General features: G+C 37.8%; 1 pseudogene across 1 annotated transcript; it reads right to left on the bottom strand.

Annotated features, from left to right (window-relative positions):
* Window positions 1-6602: 6602 nt before the first annotated feature.
* LOC309615009 (fatty acid-binding protein 12 pseudogene) lies at window positions 6603-12315 on the bottom strand (annotated as a pseudogene). Its single transcript has 3 exons — window positions 10619-12315; window positions 9484-9559; window positions 6603-7496 (listed from the first exon to the last, which is right to left on the bottom strand). The product of its transcript is annotated as a fatty acid-binding protein 12 pseudogene (transcript).
* Window positions 12316-13650: the final 1335 nt, after the last annotated feature.

Genomic DNA, 13650 nt, shown 5'->3' with positions numbered 1-13650 from the left:
GATGAGGTAGACTTGAATCCTGGATGTGCTATTAGCATCTCCATAATCTTGGGGAAATTATTTAACTTCTCTAAGACTTAAGTATAAATGACCTAGTATATCGTTTGACACATAGTAGGCATCCTACACCAGTCAGAACAAGTAGAAATCACACAGCAGAGAGATTTTAATATAAAGAATTGTTGAAGCTGGTAGTAGAGAACTAAGAGTCACACAGAGATAACACAGCAGGATTTAGCTACTACCCCTATAGCTGCAGGAGCAAAGGAAGAAGACTGTGGTTTTACAATTTAAAAGGTTTGAGGAGGTGTCCCATGAAGCTGAGATTCAGACTTCTGAGTAGAGGGCATGCTGCTGAGCTGGTGTTGGTACCCCCTGAGTATATGAAGAGACTGGGGCAGTGAATGAGCTCACCTTATTGTTTCCCTTCTCTTAGGGATTACTGTTCTATTTTTCTGAAGTCCTGTGTCTTAAAAACCACTGTTTCATATAATGTGTGTGGTTTTCTATTGTTTCAGGTGGGAAGTAAATCTGACTCCTGCTACTCCATCTTGGCCAAGAAGAATGTCTCTAATGTTTTCTAAATAAATAAACTAGCCAGTTTAGTTGATTTTCATACCCTGTTCAATTTTCCAGTGAATTTATAAAATCAGACAATTGTATAGCATAGCTTAGATGTAATGTCACTTCATAACATGTATCTCTCTAAAATCTAAGACCAAAAAGTTTTAAGTCACCCTTAGCTCTCTCCTTCTTTCAAATTCAACCCATCAGTAACTCTAGAACTAAATCCCAAATCCCACGACATCTTGCCGTCCCCATCACAAGTCACGTCATCACATGCTTGGAATATGGTTTCAACTTCCTGACTGATCTGCTTAAATGACTGGCTCATTCCCTAACTTCCTCATAGCTTTACTCAAATGTCATGTTTTTTGTTCCTATCAGCACAACCCCAGCAATATTCCCTCAGACCGCCAGCAGCAGTAGGTTCCAGTAGCTGCAACTGTTTTCAGTTCAGTTTTCCAACCCTCTCAGAACCAACCTCATTTCACCACATCAGAGAAGCCAGCCCCAGCCATCTGGAGTCTCCTCCTCAGAAATCTGGGTCCCAACCCCACGGGTCTCTCACGAAGGTGGCTATCAGCAGACAGGAAGTGAGTTAAAGGTGTCCTCTAGAGCCTTCCTGGAACATGGAAAAGGCAGATGGAATTACGCATGTGATTCTGGGACTGCCTGCACACGCAGAAGGGTTCAGCATTGATCTGTTGTACACATTAGGGCTCTGCATACAATTTATTTGGCAAAAGTGTCTATTAATTTAAAAAAGTGTTTGAAAACTGCCCATGACCAAAATTAGATCAATAAGTTTTGTAGGGTATGCAAAGAAGTGCTTATATCACAAAATAAGGAAGGTATAATTCTTTGCCATAAGGCTTAAATGAGTCTCTTTCTGTCAGCAAGAGTCATGTTTGCATCTGGTGCTGGACTGGATTCAGTATATTCATTTTATTAAATGTCAAATCTCATCAACAATTCTGCTCAGAGCAGGTTTAGACTAGTGACTTTAGTTTTCCTTTCATTTTGTCTATAGGATTCCAAATGGTCTATAGCGATTGCTAAGAGCAAATCCACACCACACACCAGAGGGGAGTCAGATCTGGGACAACCACAGACAAGACCTGGTCACCTCTGTTGTCAAGGGCACCTTGGTTCCCCAGTCTCTTAAATGACAAATTCTATTTTATAAGCCTCAGAGCCCTGCTAAGTGCTGGAAGCATCTTTCCATGACTTCTCTACACTGTGTCAATGTGAAAATTTCCCAAATTCATAACATGTAACAATATCAATTCATAACATGTAACAAGTATCTCCACTGATACTTAAACATACTTCTCATCTACAAATGCTAAGCTAAAACTTACTAGACCTTCCATTTCTCTTAGTCAGCTCCTCTGGTCTCAGAATCTTAGATTTTATTCCTTTTCTTTAGTACATCGAGCAAGAATTTTCTGACAAATCTGTCTCATACAGGTGATAGATTAGTCATGGTTTGGCTGTTTTGCTTCTTAAATCTTCAGCTCCAAAAGGTGATCTTTTTAAAACATTGAGGGCATGAGAGTTTAGGTAGGGTAGGTTTCTCAGGCTTTACAAGTTCAGGTTAATGGTTTTAACTATGCATTTATTTATCTTATTTTTACATAGAAAGAATCTAAAAGAAACTCTAATAATTTCATCTTGATTTCTGGGAGAGGCATTCTGTCATCATGGTTAAAGAACATAGACTTGGAGCCACAAACACCTAGCTTTGAACTTTGACCATGGTATTGATGAGCTGAGGAACTTCAGGCAAAATATTTAACCTCCTTGAGTTTTAGTTTATACTTTTGTTAATACTTCACAGAAGAGAAAGAAGATGAGGTTTGCACAGAAAGTGCTAAACACGGTGTGTGGCAATTAATAACTACTGAAAAAACAGTCTGCTATTATTATTGTTATTCTATTTTCCATCTCAGATTATTGTCCACTGAATTATTCAAATGGAACATAATTTTCCCAAACATATTTACCAGATAGAAAATATTCAACATTTGTTAATTCCACTGTTTAAGTAAGACCTAAATATCCTCCTTTTCTGTAGTCAGTGGTTTTCTGATTTCTGTTCTAGTAATATATTGGCCAAATCTGAATCAAAGAGTATGTTTTTTTTTAAATCCATTTTTTTAAAAAACTTAAAATTTTTTTTTTTAAGTTTTGATTTTTTAAAAACCTTTCCCAGCTTAGGAAGTACAGGTCAGATTATGCCTCTCAAGGAATAACTCCACATTCCCTAAATATCCTGAATAATGATCATTGACTTGAACTGAATTTGTGCAAACTGCTCTGAGGCTGCAGCACAGAAGGCTGCCCTCCCTAGGACAGAAGTAAAGGAGGACACAGGGTCCGCCTGTTCGTCTCCCACCAAGACTGCTGTCCTCATCCTTGCTGCTCCTGCCACCCTATTGTTAATATTCTTTCCCCCTGAGCAAGAAAGTTATTCACCAAGAAAGTGGTATTAGATCTTCCTTTTTCTAGGTGGAAACATTTGTTTTATAATCTGTTACAGACCTTCCTTGACTTATGATAGGGTTACATGCTGGTAAACTCATCATAAGTCAAAAACATCATGTCAAAAATGCACTGAATACATCTACCTTACCAAACATCATAGCTTAGCCTAGCCTACCTTAAATGTGCTCAGAACACTTACATTAGCTTATAGTTGGGCAAATTCATCTAACATAAAGCCCATTTTATAATAAAGTATGGAATATCTCGTGTGATTTATTGAATACTGTATTGAAAGTGAAAAACAGAATGGTTGTGTGGGTACAGAGGGTTGTAAATATATTGGTTGTTTCCCCTCTTGATCCCGTGGCTGACAGAGATGAGACTCGCTGCCCTGCCTATCAACATGGGAGAGTATCAAAATGCATATCACTAGCCTGGGGAAAAGATCAAAATTCAAAATTTGAAGTACAGTTTCTACTGAATGTGTATCTCTTTCACACCACTGAAAGGTGAAAAATCATGAACCATCTGTATTTATATTGATAAATTCCCTGAGGTTAGCGTGCCTGATATGATACTTTCCAACAGATCCCTTTTCCTCCGAGTCAATCAAGGACAGTGAACATGACTTAGCTCTCCTTCCATCACCAGTTCTCACGCAATGCCTGGAATGTGCAATAAATCCTGAATTACAACATCACCTTAGAGCAGTGGTAGTCTTGATGGATTTGGTTTTGGATGGATTGCCCAACCATACCTGAGGGATATTCCATGTCCATTAGCCAGTGTGAGTGGCCTTCTATTTTAATGATTTTCAGTCAGGTGAAGGGATGAGAAGAAGGTGGGCTGTTAACCTCCCCTGAAAAATTATGCTTGCTTCAGTTGTATTTGTATGTGTGTGTGTGTGTGTGTGTGTGTGTGTGCGTGTGTGTGTGTTTGGAGTACCCTAAAGTCTGTAGACTTCATCAGATTGTTGACAAATAAAATCATATTAACATCCATATCCAAATGCCTGGGAGTCATCAGGGTGTCCTGTGTTCTGCTTGTACCTGATACCTATCGCTTCACCTCAAGGCTTCCTGCATGGGCTCCTACTGCCTGTGAGACTACCCCTTGCTAATGCAGACAAGGAACCCTCATACCAAAGACAGAAGCACTGTTTGTGAAGGTCCCATAGCCACTGACCCTTGAGGTGTCAGAGCGGTGCTGGTCCTTTCCAATGGGGAGAAGGCTCTTTCCCATGTCTGTGCAGCAAGCTGTTACCTGGGCCCTGCCACAGAGCCGCCCACCTTCACAACCTACCCGGCCCCAGGGGAACCACTCTTTCAGCCTCTGTCTGGACTCCTTCCTCTGTCCAGTCCAGGAAACTCAGAGAATGTTTTTCTATGCCTTGCATTGTCTTCTGCATCATTTCAGTACACCCACAATAAGCAAGCACTTTTCTCACTTCTCCGGAGTGCCATCAGGTATAGATCAATGCAGGCAAATAAGTAGTGACAGGCCACAAGTTCAAATGGTCAGACCCCACGTCCTCACCTGGACTTAGCTGTGGCATCCTGCCACACATTTTAAGATGAAGGGAAGCTTGTGTATTCCTTAGTTTGATGTAGTGTTGTATTTGATTCATAACTATACACTGTGAACCTGTTTCTACCTAAATTCCCTTTATTATGACTGTGAGGTAAATAATTAGGAAACATGGATTCTTATTTCCAGTTCTTCCTGAAACCGTTGGGGTGATAGTGACATGTATAATTTATCAATTTGGGCCTGTTTCTCTATCTATAAGATAAAGGATGAGTCCACATGGTTTCTAAAATCTCTCTCTGGCCTATTTTATTTGCTGCTAATAAAATAGAATATTTTCCTTCGTGTTGGTTTTCAGTGATGGAGGTAGTGACTATCGTGTTTTCTGTAAAAATAGTTTGGTATTATATTAGATTATCAGTTATTTCTCTGGTTCCAAACCTGTTTATTACCCTTCCACATACAGCTGAGATATAACCTGTGAGTTACACTATGTCCCAACTAGTTTATTAAAAAATTAGTATTATTTTCCCAATATAGTTCAGATCATGTTGAATTTAAAAGATTAACACATGTCCAATGAGAAAAAAAAATCAGCATGAAGTGTCTGCCCGAATATATTATAGCAGCCCTGATTTAAATAGAATGTATCATCCTGGTTTCTCATAGCTGCCAATGCCAAGGTACTATTAGACACAGACATATTCGACAGGGCAAACAAAATTGTTGATGTTTGTGCAAAGGTTCTCTCATATTAACGGTCATAATATTTTTATTTAAACAGCCTCGGCAGTTTGGATCACAGTTTGAGAGTGCCTAAGAGTTTGAGACTGAGTTTGTTTGTACTCTCTCATATGTTCAAGTGCAGACAACATTGTTCACAGCACTTTCCTAGAAGGCAAACAAAGGATAAGACATTTCAGTACTGTTGGTGAAATTGGCATTTAGAAAAATATAAACTACTATCCATCCATACATTCCTTAAAAATCTGGAAAAGAGATCTTTATAGACAACCATAAATCATAAGTATTGGCTGAGTGATTTTGCCATATATACATATATGAGATTTGGCACTAATGAAACAATATTTTACTTGTGATAAAGTAACATTCTACTTAGAGTAAGAGTATATATATGTATATACATGGCAAATCATATATATGTTACACATGACATATGGTATATAAATGTGTGTGTATATATATATATTTGTATATTATATATATAAAAAAGCATATTTATAGGAATTTGAAATCTCCATTAAAACATTTTTAAATGCCTACACTGAGGTATTTTTGTAGAGTTTTACATACTCTATATTTTTCAAATAATAATTTACATCAATACAGTATTTCATGGTTTTCAGAACATTGATATGTACATGATGGTATTTAATTCTCTCCAAAAGAAAAAAAAAAAAAAAAAGAAAACATTTTCTACATTTTGAAAGCTGAATCTTGGAAAGGATGAATGACTTTTCCAAAGTCACATAAGTACTGAAGGCAGATATGGAAATCCATGTCTTTGGATTCTGAATCTAGTATTTTTTCTAATGAGCTGTAAAACCTATCTGTTTAGTGATGAATGTCATCAATAAAATCAATTATCCTTAGTCTTCCACTTCTTACTTTATAATGAAATATACTCTTCATTGATGAAAGAAAAATATTCTTATGTTAAGAAATGAGGATAGATTTTTTTTTTTAACTTCACACAATTCTTGCATATTCCCTTAGAAAGAACTATTTTATATTATGTCCAAAATTATTTTATTCATTTTGGTGGAGGTGGGGTTTGGGAAGAGAAGAATCATGGACGTATTTCCCTCCACTTTGTACAAGTGAGAAAGATGACCTGGGAAGCCGTCCTGAGAGGGAGCAGGATAGACTCAAAAAAGTATAGACTTTGGAATTAAGCCAACGTGGATTTTAATCCCAGCACCACCACATTTTCCTGGCCAAATATCCTTAGGTAAGTCAGTGTCTGACTCTTAATTTTCTCACCTGTTAAGTGGGCTAATTATTTTATTCATTTTGGTGGAGGTGGGGTTTGGGAAGAGAAGAATCATGGACGTATTTCCCTCCACTTTGTACAAGTGAGAAAGATGACCTGGGAAGCCGTCCTGAGAGGGAGCAGGATAGACTCAAAAAAGTATAGACTTTGGAATTAAGCCAACGTGGATTTTAATCCCAGCACCACCACATTTTCCTGGCCAAATATCCTTAGGTAAGTCAGTGTCTGACTCTTAATTTTCTCACCTGTTAAGTGGGCTAAATAATCTTATTTGACAGGACTATTATGAAAATTGGGTAAATAATACATGAAAACATGGCGACATCGTAGCCACATAAATGTTAGTTTTTATTTGTGTCAATTGATCCAGACATCAAACAGACAACACGTAAGCTTTGCTTCCCTAGTTTAAATTTCCTTTTCATGCTTTTGGTTGGTGTTGATCTGGAAAACGCTAAGAAATTCATCCTGGTGTGGCGCAGAGGATCAGCAACAACTCTCAGTCCCTGTTGAAATCTTTCTTGCACAAATACATGCTTGTTTTCACTTCCACGCCAATCAAAGAATTAAGCAAGACAATTTTTAAAATTCTCTCTAGTTTTTTATTTTCTCAATCCTTGCACATTTTATAATCTTTATGATCATACATTTATCTGCCAACATTCCCCCTCTCCCATTCTTATAAAGCAAGAGGAAAAGAAAAATTACATTCACTACCACTGTTTTAGAACAAACTATCTGAGTGATTTTACATATAGGTGTTGGAGTAAGTGAAAAAAATAATGAGAAACAGCTCACTCACCCCCACTATTTTCTCATCTACTAGCTCCCTCCTGATGGTGGTCTCTTTCCCAACCCAGTCCTGAACCTGAATCAAAGAGTCATCATCTAAGGTTACCGTACTCTGAAAAACAGGCAAGACCAAATTCAGCTCAGACTGCCATATTTGAACTCTAAAATTTTATCAGGTGCCAAATTCTTTTCAGCTGTTGTGATACTCTCAGGTAGCTTTAGAATGGTGTTTACAATTCCATTTATTTTAAGACTCTGTCAACAATAAATTTGTTGGCTGATTTTTCTGGGGATAGAAAAAGTTTTATAAGAGTGAAAACAAAATATCTTGAGTAAGTAAAGATTTTTAAAAATAGTTTATTGTATAGGCCAAGTATTATCTTTCTGCATAAAGAATCACAGGTAAGTTTCAACCTTAAAAATGCACATGAAGCTAATTCAAACCCCTACTGTAAGATCACATTTCCTCTTCTTACCTCAACAATATATTCCGTAACAGCTTATGGAAAAACTCGAACGAACTTTTTGGCCAACACAATAAAAATAATGATAATAATAATCACAACAACAGTAACTACCACTTATGTAGCACTATTTATTGTGTGAGGCACTCTTCAAGAGTATTAATATATTAACCCATGTAATCCTCACAACAATTTTATGACATAAGTACTATAATAATCCCCTTCTGCAAATGAAAAGACTGAGTCAGCAAGAGTCTGTGACTTGCCCAAAGTCACATGGTTGATTGGTGGCAGAGGTAGGATTCACACTCAAGCAGTTCTGAGCCAGAGTCTGCATCTTGCTCCACAAAGTTTAGAGATATCTCTGATTAAACTCTACTCTAGTGCAATACCATAGTATATAATCATCGGGAAGCACACATCTCAGAGTTTACACATCTACCAAGTTGGGCCTTCTACAAAATTATTTACAGTCTGTCCCGTGACAGAGATAATGATGGTCACCAAATTTTCTCTCTGCTCTCCTATATTTTTCAGCCTTTTTATCTTAGTAGATTTTTAATTTACTATAGGCATCTTTATTAAACATTTTTGGTCAAAATTCTTCTTCCATTTGATATTATACAGGAATTTGAAGTCTCATATTATTTAAGAACTATCTGATAATGTGGTATTCAGTTCCTTTTGTCAGGACCTCACCCTCCATATTGTTTAACAATCCTCTATTGAGTGTATTCATTCAAATGATAAATATTTATCGAGCAAACATTATGTAACAAACAGTGGGTTCTGTAAAACAGAACAGACAAGAAATCCTTTCTTTGAAGATCTTACATTCTAGTTTGGGGGAACAGACAATAAACAAAAAAATATAAATAGTGTAATATAAATTGTGTATTCAATTTGGAGCCCATAAGATGAGTGAAACTGTGTGTGTCACTTCCAGGCTGAGGCAATAAAAAGCCCAGTGTGTCTTTCTCTATCTTGTTGACTGAGAACACAAACTTCAGATGGTCCAACTAAAAGATAGTTGAACCTCCTTTGGCTTGGACCCTGGAGAAATTAAGAGGGGCAAGTACCATATGCCTCCATTTCTTGCCACCTTCTCCCCCCCACACAGAAACTTCCCCAACTCCACCACAACACTGAATATGTACTATGAGTTAGAACTCCAAATGTGTAAGCCACTGAGAACTTGTGGATAATTTGTTACTGTGATTGATATGACCTCACCTATACTGGCTAATACAAGTTTTATTCATTGTAATTCTATGTGTGGAAAACTGCTGCAAATAGAAAGGTAGACGTTCTGTTTCTGAGAGAACAATCTAAAGAAATAATTCTCAAAATGTGTTCTGCTAAGCATCTGCATCAGAATTGTTAAAAATACAGTTTTCAGGTACTTGCCCCAGATATCAGAGCCTCTGGGATGAGACCTAGAAGTAAGTATTTTTTACAAACATCCTGAGAGATTTATGTGTGTATTAAAATTTGAGATCCTCAGACCTAAGCTTAAGCCCCAAATTAATCTAACACAGACTTTAGATATGTTTGCTATAACTGCTTACTTACTTGGGATGATTTCAAAATTAACATTCTTATGAAATTTATCTGAAAGAGTGTTGAAGGTCTCACCTTAGTTTTATGGCCACCTGGTGTGGTTTCCTCAAACTCTTCTCCCAGTTTAAAGGATTCTTCCAGATCTTTATTTCTTCCCTTACATTCTTACATGTTCACATGTTTGTTTTTTCTATTATGTATTTTTACTGTGGTAAAATACATATAACATAAAATTTACCATTCTAACCATTTTAAAGTGTACAATTAAGTGACATTAAGTACATTCACGATGTTATACAACCATTACCACTATTAAAAATTCTATACATACTAATACTAATATTTATTTATCTGTCCCCTTATTGATGGGCATTTTGTTGTTTCCTTTTTTGTTGGTATTACAAATAATGCTGTAGTGAACATCATTGCACACACAACTTTGTGCAGTACATGTAGGTGTATATTCTATGGAAATAGTATTACATATACTTCAATACTTAAGTTAAATTTCTAAGAGAAGATACATTGGGGAGACACTGTAACATGGTTCATGGAATTCATATTGTGAAACATGATGGCAAGATGTGACAGGTTGGAAAATTGTTCCCAAAGATACTCACGTCCTAGTCCCTGGAACCGGTGAATGTTACTTTATATGCCAAAGGGGGTTTTGCAAATATGGCTAATTTAAGGATCTTGAAATAGGGAGATAACCTTGGATTATCCAGGTGGACCCTAAATATAGTCACAAATTTCTGTATAAGAAGAAATTTTCCTTGTAAGAAGAGGAAGAGGGGTATTAAACTACAGAAGAGGAGAAAATGTGACAATAGGAGCAAAGACTGAAGTGTTGTGGCCACATGCCAAGGAATGCCAGCAGCCATCAGAAACTGGAACACAAGATCTATTCTGCAAATCCTCAGAAAATTTAGAGCAAATGTTTGCAAAATGATCATTTTTTTAAATAATTGTGACTTTTTGTTTAAAATCATTTATTGAAATCATTTGCCATTTAGTATATGGCACATGCACGTTTTATCTATGTAAATCCATGGTCAATTATATGAGAGGAGGGGTTATGTCAATTTCAACCAGTTTTACACAGAACTGTATCTAGGTGCTAAATTAATATTTATTGTTTCTGTGTGAAAAACTGAAGGGAGGGGTTCACACAGAGCAAGTTCTCTGCTATCAAAGCTCCCATTTTTACTGGCTATGATATGCAAGTAAATATGGCTCACCCAGTTCTTTCATATATTCTTCAAAATTTTCACAAGGAATGGATTTCCATGTTCCCTGGAATCGATCAACCATTCTGCCTAAGTTGACTTTAAAGAAAAATAGCATCATATGAATGAGTATGTTCCCTGAAATAGTGTTGGAACCTGTTTTTAATACAATTCTGGTAGATAGTGCAGAAAAGTCAGGGAAAAAAATAAGACACCCTAATCCTTGTCATCTTCCCATCAAACCATCCAAAGTCGGAAAGCTGTCTCAAATGTAAGTAAGTCAGGATGAAAATGGAACATGGTACAGATTTCAGCAGGACTAGATATAACTTTTCCATCTCTAATTTAGGATCAAACCTGGATGTTACAAATTCTCTCTAGTTCCTTCCCTAAGAACTGCTGCACACACAGAGCAATGTGTAAGGGATAAACCTAGGCAGCTGTGTTTATGCCATAGGACCCCTAAGCTCCAGCTCTTTCTCTCTCTTTCTCTGAGCAAGAATGATCTGGAAAAAAAGCCAATTTATCAGCTGTTTAGCGAGCTTATCATATTCTCAGTTTTGATACTTTGAACTAAAAACCAGAGAGACTTCATAGATGGCATTTGGCATTTGAACCAAAAAGATAAGTTTAGTCAGGGCTAGAACAATCATTTTAAGTCATGTACATATTGAGCAAGAGAATGAAGCAGAAAAAAAAGGAAGGAAATACAGCAACTATACTTCAATTAAAAATAAAAAATAAAATAAAAAGAAGCAAAGAGATCGTGTTATATACACAAATACACAAAGACTTGTTATGGATGCTTTTCCATATGCCAGCTCAATTTCGCATAAGCTTAGATAGTCGTCATTGCCATGGGAACACCAAATATCTTCTTAGTAAATCCCCCTTAATCTAGGCTAAATTCTGCTCCTTTCAACCTTGACTGTAACACTTTGATGTCCATGGATATCTATCTGTAAGGAATCAGAACAGAGGAAATGAAATATAATAGTAAATACACCAACTAGAGAAGAGGAGTCTCTAAAGGATAACTTACAAAACAAGCACAGCCTTACACATACCATCAGCCCCAAGGACATCATTGTTAATTCCAGGCAGTGCTTGATGTCCATATTCTGACACAGAGTTATTAAGAAAAAGTGAAATTAATTAAAATCTTTTTAAGACAGGAAAGGAAATACAACGTTCTATAACAATTCCCATTAAAATGTTAAATGTCCACTCTCTAAATATCCGCAAAGACACTTATCCAGGCCAATGGTCTTACCGAAAATTATTCAACAAACATTTATGGAACAGCTAGGATTATACACCTAATATGAGGCTAAGCAATTTTGCAGACACCGTTGATTTAATGTCCTAACTAGAATTGGAAAAGATACTATAGTTTGTTTCTGTTTTTCTTCCTTTCCTGTGTTAGGCAGTTCAACGTTATGATTTTTTTTTTTTTACATTAATGTGTACAATTTGTAAAGTTATGCCCACTCAATTGAATAGGCATGAGGCTGACTCCAGGAAATGACTCACCTATGAAGGTACTAATGAGATTAAAATTAGGCACCAAAGATGTTAAAATTCCTTGGATTTTTCAAGAAAATATCCACTCTGTTGCCTCATATGTTGGATGCACATTAATCCCCCAACATAAGGAAAATCACCTATAGAAAATCATCTCCTCGAAGAAGTCACTTTGGGAGCTCAGCGTTTGTGTCCATTGCTGGCAGGTTAGGCGTTCAAAGATGTCGATGGACCAGAGCCCAGGCACAGCCTCTAACTCTGCCCCCGTGGTCCCTCCGTTCCTGTGATCATTGTGTCAGTTCAAAGACCGGCCAATGTACACTGGCCTAGTCATGCGTCTGATTGGTTGTTCCTGCCTTTTCTGTGATGAAGCCTTTCTGGTGTCCATTAATATGTGTATTAAAGATCTTTACACATTATCCCCTTTCCTGTAAGTACATCCATATTCCTTTATGCCAAACTTCTTTGTCTCCAATTTTTTAGTCCTTTTCCTTCAAACCCCTGACCAGCCTATCAGACTGTATTCCCTCTACCCACGAGGATGTGTATATTCTCATCTCAGGCCACTGCTCCCTCCACACAAAATTAGTCACAGGAGCACCACTCTGAGCTTTGTCCATGGGGACGATTTTTCTCACCACTGGTTTTCAAGCACCCTCCCAACCTGAGTATAATCAAACCACTGCTCACTTTCAGCCTGCATCCACTCGCTGAGCTGAGCTATCCATAACAGATGTCCAGGCTTCTCCCACTGCTTCCGCTGGTCACACGAGACACCCCTCCCCCCTCCCCCCCTCCCCCCCTTCCCCCCCCCAGTTCTAGGAACGATCTGAGGAGGTGGGTGCTGGTACTCCTGTGGTGGGTGACATGGTCTAGGCTACCTGCTCATGCAGTTACCTCATGTCTTCTGGTCTTGCTTAGCCTCGAACCCAGTTGCACAATCTCTATCTCATGTTGGATTGCTGCTGGGTCTGCCTGAGTTTATGACTCTGTGGGTCTGACAGAACCCAGATTGTAATGGACAGTACCAGACCCATGGTTACTTGGTGTCCTATAATCAAGAATTCTGTCTCTACTCAGCCCCCTTAACACACCAGGAACTCTTTTTCAAAAAACATATAAATTTCCGTTGCAGATGACATGGCCTTGTTCCCAAATGCCAGAGGTCTGTGTTGGCCGCTCCCACCCAGGCTTCACCTATGTGCCACACTGGATCTTTTCCCATCACTAACCCCTCCAACAGCATAGGGTTGGCCAGATCATCTGGCCCAAGCAGCAGGGCTGCTTGCATTGCAGCCCTGACTTCCTGTTCCAGGCCTCACTCAAAGCAGGGAGATTTACTTGTCACCCAGTATATGGACTGGAACACATTCCTAGATGTAGGATATGTTGGCATCATAGGCCAAAGCATCCTACCAGGAATTCTTTTTCCTTCTTTCTGGTAGAAAGGTAAGATGCAGCAATTTGTCTTATGGAAGAGATGTCTTCA

This window comes from Balaenoptera borealis (assembly GCF_965194805.1).
Source record: "Balaenoptera borealis genome assembly, chromosome: 17".
Classification (NCBI taxonomy): domain Eukaryota; kingdom Metazoa; phylum Chordata; class Mammalia; order Artiodactyla; family Balaenopteridae; genus Balaenoptera; species Balaenoptera borealis.
This window is presented reverse-complemented; position numbering and strand designations above follow the sequence as displayed.